The sequence below is a fragment of the Neovison vison genome, chromosome 1 (assembly GCF_020171115.1).
Source record: "Neovison vison isolate M4711 chromosome 1, ASM_NN_V1, whole genome shotgun sequence".
NCBI classification, from domain to species: domain Eukaryota; kingdom Metazoa; phylum Chordata; class Mammalia; order Carnivora; family Mustelidae; genus Neogale; species Neogale vison.
In genome coordinates this window covers 20682954-20696645 of record NC_058091.1, presented here as the reverse complement: position 1 = coordinate 20696645, position 13692 = coordinate 20682954, and the positions used below count along the sequence as shown (strand labels likewise).

At 44.6% G+C, this 13692-nt stretch overlaps 1 protein-coding gene across 5 annotated transcripts in view; it reads right to left on the bottom strand.

Annotated features, from left to right (window-relative positions):
• The window catches only part of FYN (FYN proto-oncogene, Src family tyrosine kinase), a 208910-nt gene that overhangs the window by 170707 nt on the left and 24511 nt on the right, over positions 1–13692 (bottom strand). For 3 of the 5 annotated variants that reach the window (XM_044244352.1, XM_044244340.1, XM_044244323.1), the window contains exon 2: positions 11261–11300. The exons of 1 other annotated variant lie outside the window; for it this stretch is intronic. The gene's annotated coding sequence lies outside the window, so the exon portion shown is untranslated. Of the gene's footprint in view, positions 1–10405; positions 10511–11260; positions 11301–13692 lie in introns of all 5 variants that reach the window. One more of the 5 variants, XM_044244332.1, reaches the window with a different exon arrangement.

Below are 13692 nucleotides of genomic sequence, written 5' to 3'. Positions count from 1 at the left end.
TAGAATATTATACATATATAAAATTACATCAATATAATATATAGTAATAACTATAAATACATTATCCATCTACACACACACCTTTGCAGACATCCTCATGATCATCATCATTTTCCTTTTCACTCCTCACCCTGGACCTGCCTCCCTCAGCAATCCCTTCCAGGCATTCTGACCCAGGTGGAGTCCTCAGCTCAGACCTTTGTCTTAGACTTGAGTGCTTGCTCTGTCCAACTCCCTCCTCTAAACACGATAACCACTGAAGACCCAACATGATGCCCTTTATTCTCTGTACAGATTCATGTGGAACATTCAGCATTGATGGGAAGGTAAACCTTCCCATCGTGGTGAGCTCTCATTCAGAAGGTGGTACCAACTGCACCGCAAGGGAACCTGAAATGCCACTCAGAGTGCAATGACTGTTTGCTAAAGTATACAAGTTGCTGCAGGCAGCAGTGCTGGCCTTGATCTCCCAACCTGACCCAACCACAGGGTGTCCTGTGCTCCTGAGAAGCTTGTCAAGTTTGCTCCATTGCATTACTGCTGCCTGGCCTGATTTCTCAAACCACCTTTTCTTTCTTCCTGCAAAATAATCTTAATTCCACTCATCTCCTAGACACTGGGCTCCTGACATTAACATAATTCATCTTCTTTTTTTTTTTAAGATTTTTACTTATTTATTTGAGAGCGATAGCGAGAGAGAGCACAAGTGGGGACAAAAGGAAGAAGCAGGCTCCCACTGAGCAAGAAGCCCGACATGGGCTCAATCCCAGAACTCTGGGATCACGACCTGAGCCGAAAGGAGAGGTTTAACCAACTGAGCCACCCAGGCGCCCCAATTCTTCATCTTTTTACCTCTTTTAAGGGTAGGCTCTGAGATTACTTTTCTCCTCCAACCTCAGACTCTCTCAGGAGTCCCTGATCATGGTACCACAGCCATCGTTAAGACAAAATAAGAACTCTTATTAAATTTGTTCCATTTCAGTAATGTTTATTCTAAAAGCTTTTCTTATTTCCTACTCAAAAATTAAAAGTGATAAGAAAACTATTTCAAAACAAATGAATTTAGCAAAGTTTTTTATGTTGCGTTTTCTCTCCTATTTGGTAGACTGCTTGGGGGAAAAAAATACATAAACTATAACCACTATCCTAGAGATCTGAATTTAGGGAATTTGATTTTCTTTTAAAAAAAAAAAAAAAAAAAAAAGGTCAGAGTTTGCCAGAAGTTAGGGGTGAGGGAAAGATGGACAACCAGAGCACAGAGGACTGTTAGGGCAGTGAAAATACTCTATATAATAGCATAATGGCAGATACTTGTGGTCGTACTTCGATCCAGCATACAACACCAAGAGTGGATGCTAATGTAAACTATGGATTTGGGGGGCTACTGCTGTGTCAACTTAGGTTCCTCAATTTTAACAACTGTCCAACTATGGTGAGGGTGTTCATAATGGTGGATGCTATGCATATAGGGGGACACAGCTATTTGGGAAATCTCTGTACTTTCCCCTTATTCTTGCTGTCACCTGCTCTAAAAAAAAAAAAAAGAAAAACTTGGAAAAAAAAAAAAAAAGAAACCAAACAAGTGCTTTTTCCCACCCTGAGACATCTTGTTCTGCTGGCCTTGAAATTGTTTCTGAAGCTTTTTACTTTTTCCTTCAAAAAACATTACACGGCATCCTGTCGTTGGTGTATTTACTACCTACAAAACATGGAGGCCTAATTATATTTTCCTCTAAGGCACTGCAAAAATAGAATAATAATAAAATTACATAATTGGGTAGTGGCTAGTATTTACATTAAAAAATATAACTGAATATGAGAAAATACAGTAAATATTATGGTAACTGTCAAAATTTTTTGTTCTTCCAGTTCCTGGGTTAGATAGTGAGAAGCACTACTGACATATTGCCAGGGAGTTCTCTCCCGTATCTAAAACTTCACTGCGGATCCCTGTGAGGACTTCCAAACTCTGTGAACAGGTTATAGAAGTTATTTCATTTCAATACCTAAGGATTGTTCAAACTTGTAACCTCATTATCAAATTTACTTTTTTGCAATAAGCATCATCTTGACACATGGGTCAGACTCTCTGGTAAAGAAAAAAAAATTTTCCCCTTATTTGATAACCGTATAATAGGCAAAATGACTGTTACTTTGTTTTTTAAACTACTGCTTCCCATACCATGAGTTTAGTAGGACTACTTTTCAGAATATTCTTCCAAAGATGAACAAAATCTCCCCCCGCCCACCCCCCCACACACAAACATTCTGTTTGTTTTAAATGACTATGGCATTAAATCTTGATGAAGAGCAACAGAAAAATTAAAGTCATAGAAAGGAAACTTCCCCCCCGCCCATTCTTCTGGCCCAAGCATGGATCTGTCCCGGTCACACTAGGAAGTTATCCAATCGTTAGCCAGTATTGCCCAAAGAAAGAAGGAACAAGAAACAGAAGTTGTGAACTCCATCCTGGGATCCTCCTGGATCATTTTCCCAGGCCCCCACACGTCCCCTCACTCACCGCTGCTGCAACTCTGCGTCTGACTCTCTGCTTCCCCCACGGCCAACATCACACAGCTCTCGGGTGGCACAGCAGGACCTGGTCAAGTCCCTGAGGCCCACACAGTCTTTCCACTACATCACGCCGCCTCGTGACTGACCCTGAAACCATCTCACTTGGTCTTGGCGAATCTTATTTGGAAGAACTATGCAAATGAATGAATTTTGTTTTCCCCCCTTCTTTGGTTCACATAAATGATCCACACAGCATCTCACTTCCTTTCCCTCACTTTACATGCTGGCTACACTTAGTAGTGGCACATTTCACAACTTCACAAACACCCCTACATCTTTCAAGAAGGGGCCTTACGCACCCAACAGTGAGGTCGGCTCTTCAGAGACCACATGCAATCTGCAAAGGAGGATGTCTTTAGTAATGGTGAGCCCTAGAAGCAAAGATTAGGACTCCTTATCTGAATGCAGGTTTCTAGTCTCACCTTCAAAATCACCCATGGCTAACACCCACAAGTGTGCTACAGGATGTGGGGCTCAAGACTGAAACCCATGGACATCAGTGAGAACAACCGGGGCGACCTCTGCCCTCACAGCAATGCTCCTAACCCTCCCTTCCTGGGGCTCTGCCCTCAACTCAGGGCATTTTCACGGGACTATCAGAGTGGTACGTTACAGACACAGGGCACCTGGCCTCAGCAAAGCATCTGTCGCTCGAAGCATAGCTGCTCAAGACGGAAGGCCCTGGGCTAGGTGACAATTCAGTCTGAAGGCCCCAGACGTGATGAGCGACCATGCCCAGCGGTGCTAATGTCGCTGAGCAGCAACACTGACCTGGAGGGAGGGCCCTGCACAGTGGGGCTTTGTACGTTCATCCCTGGTCAGGTTTCACCAAGATGTGCTTAGGGATATCACAAATAATTCACAACTGAGGGGAGAGTCAATCAATTAGAGGAAAGAATAGAGATTTTAAAACATTTCAGCCAGCTGCAATGACTGACCAAAAAAGAACCCAAAGAGTTCACAAAAATAAAAACCTGCCTTAAACGGTAAGAAAAAAAATCAATTGTGTATGTATAGGAGGGTTTCATCACCTACCTGACACCCTCTAATCTACTCAGCTCGGACAACTCAGCCCTGTTCACGAGTTCTGCCATGTGACCTGGACCCCAGGCTCTGAATGGGCGAGGCTCCATGCCACTGACACACAGACCTACCTCAGTGTGTGACTCTGACGTCACACCAGGGGCTTCCTCTTACTCCCTGGGCTCAAGCTCCCATCTTGGGCCCTCCTGTCTTGGCAGTTGGTTCGAACTCACTATTCAGGACTCATCTCTTCATCAGCTTCTTGTCGGAGTCTTGTCCCTCCCACCAGTGCTCCTCCTATCTGCCCCTTGGCCTGCTCAGCCGGACAATTCTGCTGCCAACACCTGTCCATCTAGATGGCCACCTGTGGAGGGTTTTCTCCAGTTCTGTGCCTCACCAAATTGCTCTAACTGCCTCCTATTTACTGTCTGCGGCTGGTACTATCGCCACGAGGACACCCCAGCTTGCTGATGTGTCTGTTCTCTGGACCCCCTGTCTGGCCTCTGTCTGGATCCCAAGCTGATCCCATCCTGCTATGGACAGAGACCTGGCTCTTCTGTCTGGCAGGGTAAAAGGGGACAGATTTAAAGCAATTCATATTTTAAAGTCTTAAGGATGTGCACCAAACCCAAGTTCGATGCAAGGCAAAAGTGTGACAGGGTGGCTAAATAGAGGTGTGACCTTGGTTCCCCTAAGTGTAGCAGAAAACATGATGCAGAAAACATGTACATCTCACAAGACCTAACAGTTCCAGGAGTAGAGTTCTTGCCCTACACTGGGCAAGCTGTCACAGAAGTACCATTCGTGTCTGCGTGCTATGTTCTTAAGGGAACGCCTCCAGGGGGATGTGACCACAATGGCAGAATTCCAAATATTAGGTATTGTAAGAATATCTGTAAGGTCAGGGCTGATGGCTGAGGAAAGGGGGATTTGCAGGGATGGGGTTCTGCAGTGCCAAAGAGCTGTCACAAGAATGATGACATGGAGACTTACATGATGAGAGGACTCTCACACAGGGTCACACACACAGGGACACATCCAGGCACACTGTGGAAGAGGTGGCCTGAAGCAGGAGGTGCTGGTCCCAACCTCTGCTTCTGCCTCAGCTGACCTGCATCCTGGCCTCAGTTTCCCCCTAAGACTGGGAGACTATGATTTTGAAGGCCCCTCCCTGCTCTCAGAAACCATGATTCCTCAACCTCACATTAACCCCAATCTAAGAAAGAAGATAAACATGGTCTTGCCTGTTCTGTGGCCTGGGAGACCAGATGGGCTCTTAGGTCTCCCAAGGGCCCCTTATAGGAAAAATCAAACTCATTGGAAGTATTGTGTGAAACCAGTGGTCATGAGCTTTATGTTTCAGGAAATGAAAAATGTGGAAAAGAGAAGGTGTGGGAGGCAGAAAAATGTCCACCCCCCTCCCCAAGATTTTCACTTCCTAATCCCTGCAATCTGTGACCGTCAGCTCACACAGAATGGAATGCTGGGGTCTAATGAAGTGAAGGATCTTGGGAGGAGGAGCTGATCCTGGTTTATCCAGCAGGTTCTAAAAGCCATCACAGGCATCCTTACAAGAGGGATGCGCAGGAGCTCTGATAGAGACGCACAGAGGAGAGAAGAGACTCTGAAGGCGAAGGCTGAGGCTGGACTGATATGGCCACAAGTCAGAGGAGCGCCTGTACCACGAGGAGCTGGCGGGCAAGTAACAGCTTCCCCCCTCAGCCTCTGGAGGACACGTGCTCCTGACATCCTGCTGTGGGCTCTGACCTCCGAAACTGGGAGAGAAGAAAGCTGTTGTTTTCTGCCGTCCAGTGTGCAGTTGCTTGCTATGGCAGCCACAGCAAATGAATACAGAGATTTTCTACTTAAACCTTTGTGTAGTCCCCCCGAAGTGGACAGTAATAACTGCGGTTAGGGGAAAAGCTTGAATTTTCCCGTATTTTTAGTTCTCTTCCCCATACACACAGCAGCTCAGAGCAAGTGCAGCTCTGCTTTTTAAAGTGTTTGGGGCAGTGACAAAAGTATCTTCTTAGCCATTCTTTACACACATTTTACTAATAATCTCTCCTTCACAGGTGAATTCAGCAGACAATAAATCCATGCAAGGCAGACGACCGAGGGATTCCAACCTCCCCGCAGCAGGCCTGGCTGCAGTGGAAGAAATTATGCAGCAACTCACGGCTACAGGAGAAAGCCTGCAGAGTAGGTGGGAGCTTGTCTTGATTCTCCACTGTGACGTGGGCTGAGTTTCTCCCCACTCTCTGCTGGCAGCATCCAGCTCTCTCCTTGTAGAATGATGAATGTTACTGAGAGGAGGACAATGAGATGATCCCGAGCCCAGGAACAGGCCTCCCCGGACTCCCCCTCCTACGGAATGCCATCGTGGAAAGTCACTCTCACGTGGTCACCCCCAAGGGACCCCCCTGGTGGGACCCATACAAGAGAACATCCACCATAGAGTGGAAACAGAGGATACTCCCAGTTTGAGAGCTACTTTTGGATCTTGTGACTTCCCAGATATAAGTCCTGGGGCAAATCATTTCATTTCTGTTGGGTTTCGTTTCCCTCACATGTAAAACAGGACTACTGAGTAAGGTAACATGTGGCCTAGGATGGTGGTCAGCCCACAGATGTTTGTTAATGTTTGAGGAACAAATGAAGTATGCGTTCGGCATCAAAGACTAGACAATTCACCCGTAATTTTCCAACTCTTTCCCTGGATCACAACTTAAATTTTGTTATCTGTAGCTCTTCTAATGGTCACCAACATCTGCCAGAGTTTATGTCTAGGAAGAGGAAATCTTTTATTATCTTAGAAATTCAGAATGGCAGAGGACATATTTTTTCTTCTCCCACAGCACTTAGGTTTATAATGCAGAAGATTTATATAAAAGAAAATTGGTCAGTTATTATGCATGATGTATAATAACTCTTTTCGATGCAGGACTAGAACTATTTGCTCTTTGACCTAAAGCAGAACTCCATGGAAGTTCCTCCCTCCCAAATAACCCCCTCCCACCCAAATCGTTCCCAAGTCACCAGGAAAGCAGGCTGTAGGAAGCCTGGTCTTTGCCCATGCCCAATCTCCAAGAAAATGGCTCAGTCTATGTGGAGGCTGAGGCAGGGCATGGAGAATGGGAAACAAGTGGGCATCCTATAAGCCCTGGGGTTGACAGCCCTAAGCATGTCAATCACAGAAGGCCTAAGGCACAGTCCCATCTGCACACCGGGGCTGCCTTCTCCATTCCCCACACCTACCTAGTGAGCCCTCTGCTCCATTCAGAGAGGAGTGGCTTCTACAGAGGGCAGTGGGTTCTGCTTACAGGTGTTCTTCCCTCCTCCTCTTCACACCTTACGGCAATCAGCCCACACAGGGACACGCTACACCCTGACACCATCCCCTGCCCCACATACAGACCATTCTCACTGAAGACACATCCTCATATCTGTGCACTCCCCCCAAAAAGCACTGCTGACCTTCTGACTCCTGGAAAATCCTATTCCTCCTACTAAAGAAAAATCTTACATGACTTAATTTTTCTACCGCTCAACCAGCTATATGGGAATCCAATATACATGCCTTAAAGCTTGGTTCTGGATGCAGTCTCAAACTTTGAACCAATTGTTTAGAATGACTTTTTTTTTTTACAAAAACTATCAGCTCCACATTAAGAAACTAGGATATCATTATCATTTCTCTTGGGACTTATTAAAACAAAAGAAATTGGAAAATGGAGCAACTTCTATGTACATTCTACATTTATGGATGAACACTTTAAGGAATTCACTGGGAAAAAGGAAAAGCATTTTTCTAAAGCATTCTGTTTACTTTTCTTTTGAATGACAATTTTTATTTGGGGTGCCCTCTGTAGCTATCAAACAGACAGTAGGATCTATGGCCATATTTGTGGCTTGAAGGCAGTCCTCTAACCCCTGCAAACGTAATAGCAATACAGGGATTCTGGTTCTCACTGAAACTACAAAAATGACAGGTCTCTTAAGGCAAGTGCCAAATGCTTTCAATCATGCTAGACAAAGGCCACACAGCATGCATGAAAATCATGGAGGATACATGAATCTCAAACCTCTTTCCTTGGCTCTTTGAAAGTCATTACAACCAAAGTAGATGTTGTTTTCACCAAACCCATTTAAATCATGATTTAAATTACCAAATAAGAGAAACCAATTTAATTAGTTTTATTTTTTAAAAAGTATATTTTTGTCCTCGTGACATAGTCTGATTACATATTCTAAAATTCAGTTGAGTATGGGTTTTATTTTTAGAAGATACACTGTATATATTTAAATCAGTGATTTATGTAAACCATACTCAGAAGTGTATCCCTTAATAATTCAAGAAGATTCTGTGAAAAGACCAAAACAAAGCAGTATTAATGTCTCCCTTCTGCTCTTACTGCTCCTCCCTCTCTTATCCTTGGACTTTCTTTGCTTGCACGATTACTTAATTCTTAAGGATTAGCTAGTCATTTGTCTGCTTGGAACTTAGTACTTTTGAAGAGGAAGCCAAGGAGTGATTGTCTTATCTCCATATAATGCTATTAATTAGCATGGTTTCCACAGATAAAACCTATAGATGGAAAAAAGAAACATGATTGCTGGAGTACACAGTAAGATTTTTTACCTTGCCACTTACTAAAGTGGCTTTCGTGGACTCTCATTATCCGCTATTTTGGTCATGTGCCATTCTCTCATGCCCGTAGTCAACATTGTAAGAGGGCATTCTAGAAGTCAGGTCCTAGGCTTAGCACGTGAAAGGAGTCAGATCTGACAAAGCTTACAGTTCAAGAGGGAACAGATACTAGATGGCTACTGCACAAATGACTATACAACAATGGTAGCTTTGAAGAAGGGCATGGTGGCGCGGCAACCCTGTGGATTGTGAGGGAATCTCAACGAAGACCTCTCTGGAAAGTAACATTGCTTTTTTATCACTCATAAAACTTTTTAGAAAGAAGTCACACAAATATATTATCCCAAATATTGTATCAATTTTAAGGTAGAGTATGGCATGAGAAAGAGAAGGCTCTAGACCCAGATATAATTAGAATCCTTGCTGTTACTGTGGTGCCTCAAGCAACTCATGGTAAGGGACATGGTTCCCGCCCAAGATCATTGTAATGGTCAAGTGTGACACAGAGAAAGCACTCAGTATGTAGTATAAGCTCAATAAACTATAGATAATAATAATTACAGCATTTAGTTGACTTATCTTTGAGCTTTCACATGTCAAGATAAGGCTAATTTTCCATTCATAGTTCTATCTTTATAAAAATGTTCAACTGAACGAGAAAACTCAAAAATCCATTTAGAAAAAAACACACCATGACTTCTGTGATTTTTCTTCCCTTGGGTTGGCCAGCAGGTATCATTTAATTATACAATGGAGGCACACTCTATTCTAGATTCTTCTTGGCAGATATATAAATACAGGCAAAAAGAACAATTTATACATCTGTGCTCAACAGCTTTCTATCAGCATTAGAAAAAAAATCTGGAATTGGAGCTTTTGAATTAGAACTTTTAAAATAGTGAACTCCCCTAGGGCAGTTAAGTATTTTCCAGGTCATTAACTATGGGACCAAGAGGATGCAGCAGGCGAGAGTCCTTTGCAGGCAGCTCAAATTCATGCAGCCCAAAAAGCATTTCCCACCATACTTTTAGCATCTCTTATTCTGAATTCCCCTCAGTACTTAAACAAATACCCAACCCGCACAACAGGGTCGGTCACAATTCCCTCATTAGACACTCCCTGCTGCCAGTGCTGTACATGAAGGTACAGACAATAGCTCCCAACCTCTGGTGGGCCTTATTAAGCATCCTTCACACTCGTGGCTAACAGGGCTTTATCCTTTTTGGTATAAAGACCAAGTAAGAAAACACAAAAACTGTCATTTGTGTTTTTAAGTTAAAAAATGAAGAATTTTACTCGATCCTGGAAGAGGGACCACATTACTGATAAGAAAAATGAGGCTTGCACAAGAGAAAAGGTTTGCTTAAGGTCTCAGAGCACGTGAACAGCAGAGCTGAAGCAAGACTCTAATTCATTCCACTCAGGGCTTCCCACCCCATTTACTGAGCCGTCTTGTCTGCCTGGCATTGGGTTATACTGAAAACACAATGAACAGACCCACCTCCTCCATAAACTGGACCTCCCCCTTTCACGGTTGTAGGATTCACCTCGCACAAGGCAGGGCAAGCCCTGCAACCTGGAACAGCTCCAGGCACTTCCTAAACCGTCCCGCCAGGGTTCTGGCTATGCCGGCTCTTCCACACTACACCGTCCCTAGGTGGATCCAGGCACCCAAAGGCTCTTCTGACCTGCTGTGGGGCCAGCCTGGCCAGGAGAGCCACAGTACTGGCCCTCCCCACGCCTCCCGCCCCCATAGGGAGTATCTTTGCCAGCCTTTGGCTTCTACAAGCCAAACCTAAGCACACCAGGATTTCAAAAAGGTTCCCCTCCAATCTAGCCCTGACTAGAGCCTGAGTCACCTTGGTTTGCATGAGCTGAAAAGGCCACGAATGAAAGTAGATCACAGTCCATTCTGCAGAAGCTAGAGGGCTACAGGGGTCAAAGGTCAGGGGTTGCTCAGAATTGTTCTAGAAGGAGGTTTCAGATAGTATACTTCCTCAACTTAAAGGTAGAGCAACTGCATAAAGAATGGCTCTGGTTCGGGGAGAAGAACCCGTCTTACACACCAAGTTCAAAACAAGAAATAACCCCAAGTCAATGTCAAGATGATGAGGTAGAGCCCCTGAGTGCTCAGCCCCTGAACTGCTGAAAAATTACCTCCAAGGCAATGTGACTGGGCCGTGGAGACCAGGGCAGAATAGGATCCCACGGGTGGCGAGTGAGACATGCTTAAGTCCAGCCTTTCATGGGAACCCAGGGCACCTGGGAGACGAGAGAAGGACAGGCAGAGAAGACTCAGCAAACGCTTGCAGAAGCAATGGATACCTGGTTCCTTCACACATGCCCTCCGTCAGGGAGCTTTTCTGGACAGTCCAGCCTCAGTCTGAGCTTCCAGAGCCCCCTCTGCACACTTCTATCACATTCTATAATCATTGCCTGTTTACTGGTCGGTCACATTCATTTTTGTCTCAGCAGATTCCAGCATGGTGCCTAATACCCAGTGAGCATCAAAAAGTGTTCAGTGAATGAAAGAATGACCTGTGACACAGTGACTACAATTTGGAGGTACAACTAGGGCAGAGGTAAGCAGTAGTCCTCTCAGAGTAGAGAAAAAACGAAAACAGAAGGACTGAAGGGGACCTTCCTTAACCAGTCTGAAGACAGAGTGCTACCCACCCCTCAGCAGCCCCTGAAGGCTCATCAGCCACAGGACAGCTGTCCCATTCTATTTCTGGGGTAAGGAGACACATCGTATAGTTAAAACATATGTTTCCCATAATTATCAAAACCAAGTGTTACAACTAAGAGAAGGGGGGAAATGGCAGATCTACCTAAGTGAGGGAAGAGTTTCTATTCATGTACAAACTCCATCTCCAACTCAAACTCTCTCTTAGAAATGTACAGACTTCAGTCACGATCCCAAGTTCAAAGTGGACCAAGTCCTGGGTCCCAATGGGACACCGTTTCTAATTCACAAGGCATGTGCTCTCAGTGCAAAACTTGTCAACTTACTTTTTCCACGTCTAGATCAGCATCCTGCTTCTTCAAAAAACTGTAGAAGAAAAAAAAAATAGACATCAAAAGAGAACTGAACACTCTTTGCCTGGAAACCTCCCACGAAGTACCACCATAGAATTTCCATGTGCTTCAGACAATCAGCTTGCTCACAACTTTTTTCTCGTTCACATAATTGTTGCTAAGTCACAGTTGCCACAAACACCTGCCTGCAACTGCAAAGACCTGGCCCTCCACCATCAAAGGAGGCCCACATGAGATTTTGAGTTTCTGGAGTCAGGAAAGATAAAGATGGAGGTTTTACACACACACACACACACACACACACTCTCTCTCTCTCTCTCTCTTCTGGGTGCCTACAAGTCATCCATAGTTGGGACACAATAAAAAAAAAAATGAGTCTTCCAAGGTCTTGTTCAACTCACCTCTTAACTTAGATCTTCCCTTAGCCCCCAACTGATATGTGCCCCACTTCCTGTCTGACTGTGGGTGGGCCTCACTGTTAAAACAGCCTTCTCAGGATGGCCCCTCCTTCCCATCAGCTGGTATTCCCCTCTCCGGGAGGTGCGCCAATCCAACTCACCCATAGAACTCGAGTCCCAGGATTACCTTAGAACCTTGTGCCAAGCCCCTGACAGAGCTGAGTGCTGATTCTGTGGCATCTGTGCCCATTTCACGTTACTCTTTAAAGTGCCAGGAGCAGACGGCAGCTTTCCAGTTTGCTCATGCGCTCTGCCTACAACCTGCCAATGTTATGGTCCCTCATTTGTTATATGCAATTTTAGCTATTTGAACAAAGCTTCAGTTTTAATAAAACTGTTAAAAGAGAATAAAAACGGCTGACTGGAATTATGTTGATAGTGTTAGGGAAGAAAGTAAAAGGTTTGAGGAATGTGAATAAAAAAGCAGAAACAATTTTTCCTGTCGTAGTAGAGACTCACACTTTTTTTCATTCTGATTCTTCACATCCTGGTCCGTGGTTTAAAATACTGCCATCACAAATCTCTATCCCCATCCAAACCATCCCAACGCACACACAAAAGAATTTTTGCACTGTTTGAAAGGGTGCATAATTAACAGTAACATCTTTGTTTTCTTTAATCAAAGATGACTCAGAATGAAGGAAAGAAAAAAATGACCGTGGGGAAGAGAATTAGAAACTCATATATTGTCTTTTGCAGATGGGTATTCAAATCATGAACTGACTGCAGACATGCAGGAGAAGCAGCATGAGCCTGGAGGGAGAGAATGTGCTAGAGAGCAGGGTAATACAGCCGGTAACTTAGCAACCCACCTCACCCCAGCTCTTTCTTGCTTCAGACACGCTGTCCTGTCCTAACTGAGATGCTACCAGGCAATATATGTCTTTGCTTCCAGTGAACCCACTGGGGATGCAGACCCTACCGCACTGGAAAAAAATGGGAATCCCCATTGTCCAAAAAAAGTTTTTTTTTAAAAGATTTTATTCATTCATTTGACAGAGAGGGAGAGAGAGATCACAAGTAGGCAGAGAGAGGGGGAAGCAGGCTCACTGCTGAGCAGAGAGCCCGATGTGGGGCTCGATCCCAGGACCCTGAGATCATGACCTGAGCCAAAGGCAGAGGCTTAACCCACTGAGCCACCCAGGCGCCGCCCCCCCCATCATCCAAAATTTTTAACTAGCCTCCCCGTAACCCGCAAAAAGTAATTCAGTACCATTAAAATTTTTCATCAGGGGTGTCCATGTGGCACAGTCAGTTAAGCGACCAACTCTTGGGTTTGGCTCAGATTGTGAACTCAGGGTCCTAAGTTCGAACCCTGCACTGGGCTCCATGTTCAGCTCAGAGTCTGCTTAGGTTCCTCTCGCTCCCTCTCCCTCTGCCCCTCCCCGCCTCTAAAACAAATAAAGAAATCTTAAAAAAACGAAAATAAATAAACAAAAACCCAACTTTTCACCAAAAAGAACATATATAAAGTGGAAGTCTGACTTCCACTCGAACGTTTTTCAAAGAGGTTTAGGAAGGCGGTCATTCGGATTTACAGAATGGAATTTTCTATTTGCAAGGCGGAAGATTCCTTCACCTGCCATAGAAAGCGCACTTGGAGAATGACTACCCTTTCCCAAAGCAGTAAGCAAACTCCACCTCCCTCATGTAGACAGCACAGACTGCACAGGATGCCCAGTTCAACAACAGGGTCTTGAAGAATGAGCTTCAGCTCTGTAGCACTTCGGCAACTTGTAGCAAAAGGAAAACTGAAAACCTGTCTGGAGCGGCTGGCTGACTAGTGCAAAAGGAATATTATCCTTCCGTGCATATATGTAGCTTCATCCAATCTCTCTTTCGGGCTTTCAAAACAGATGGAGTTAATTAACAAAGACAATACATATATGTAACGTCCCGCAGCACAAAGCAGAAGGATGCTACAGCTTTCACTTCAAAGACTCCCAG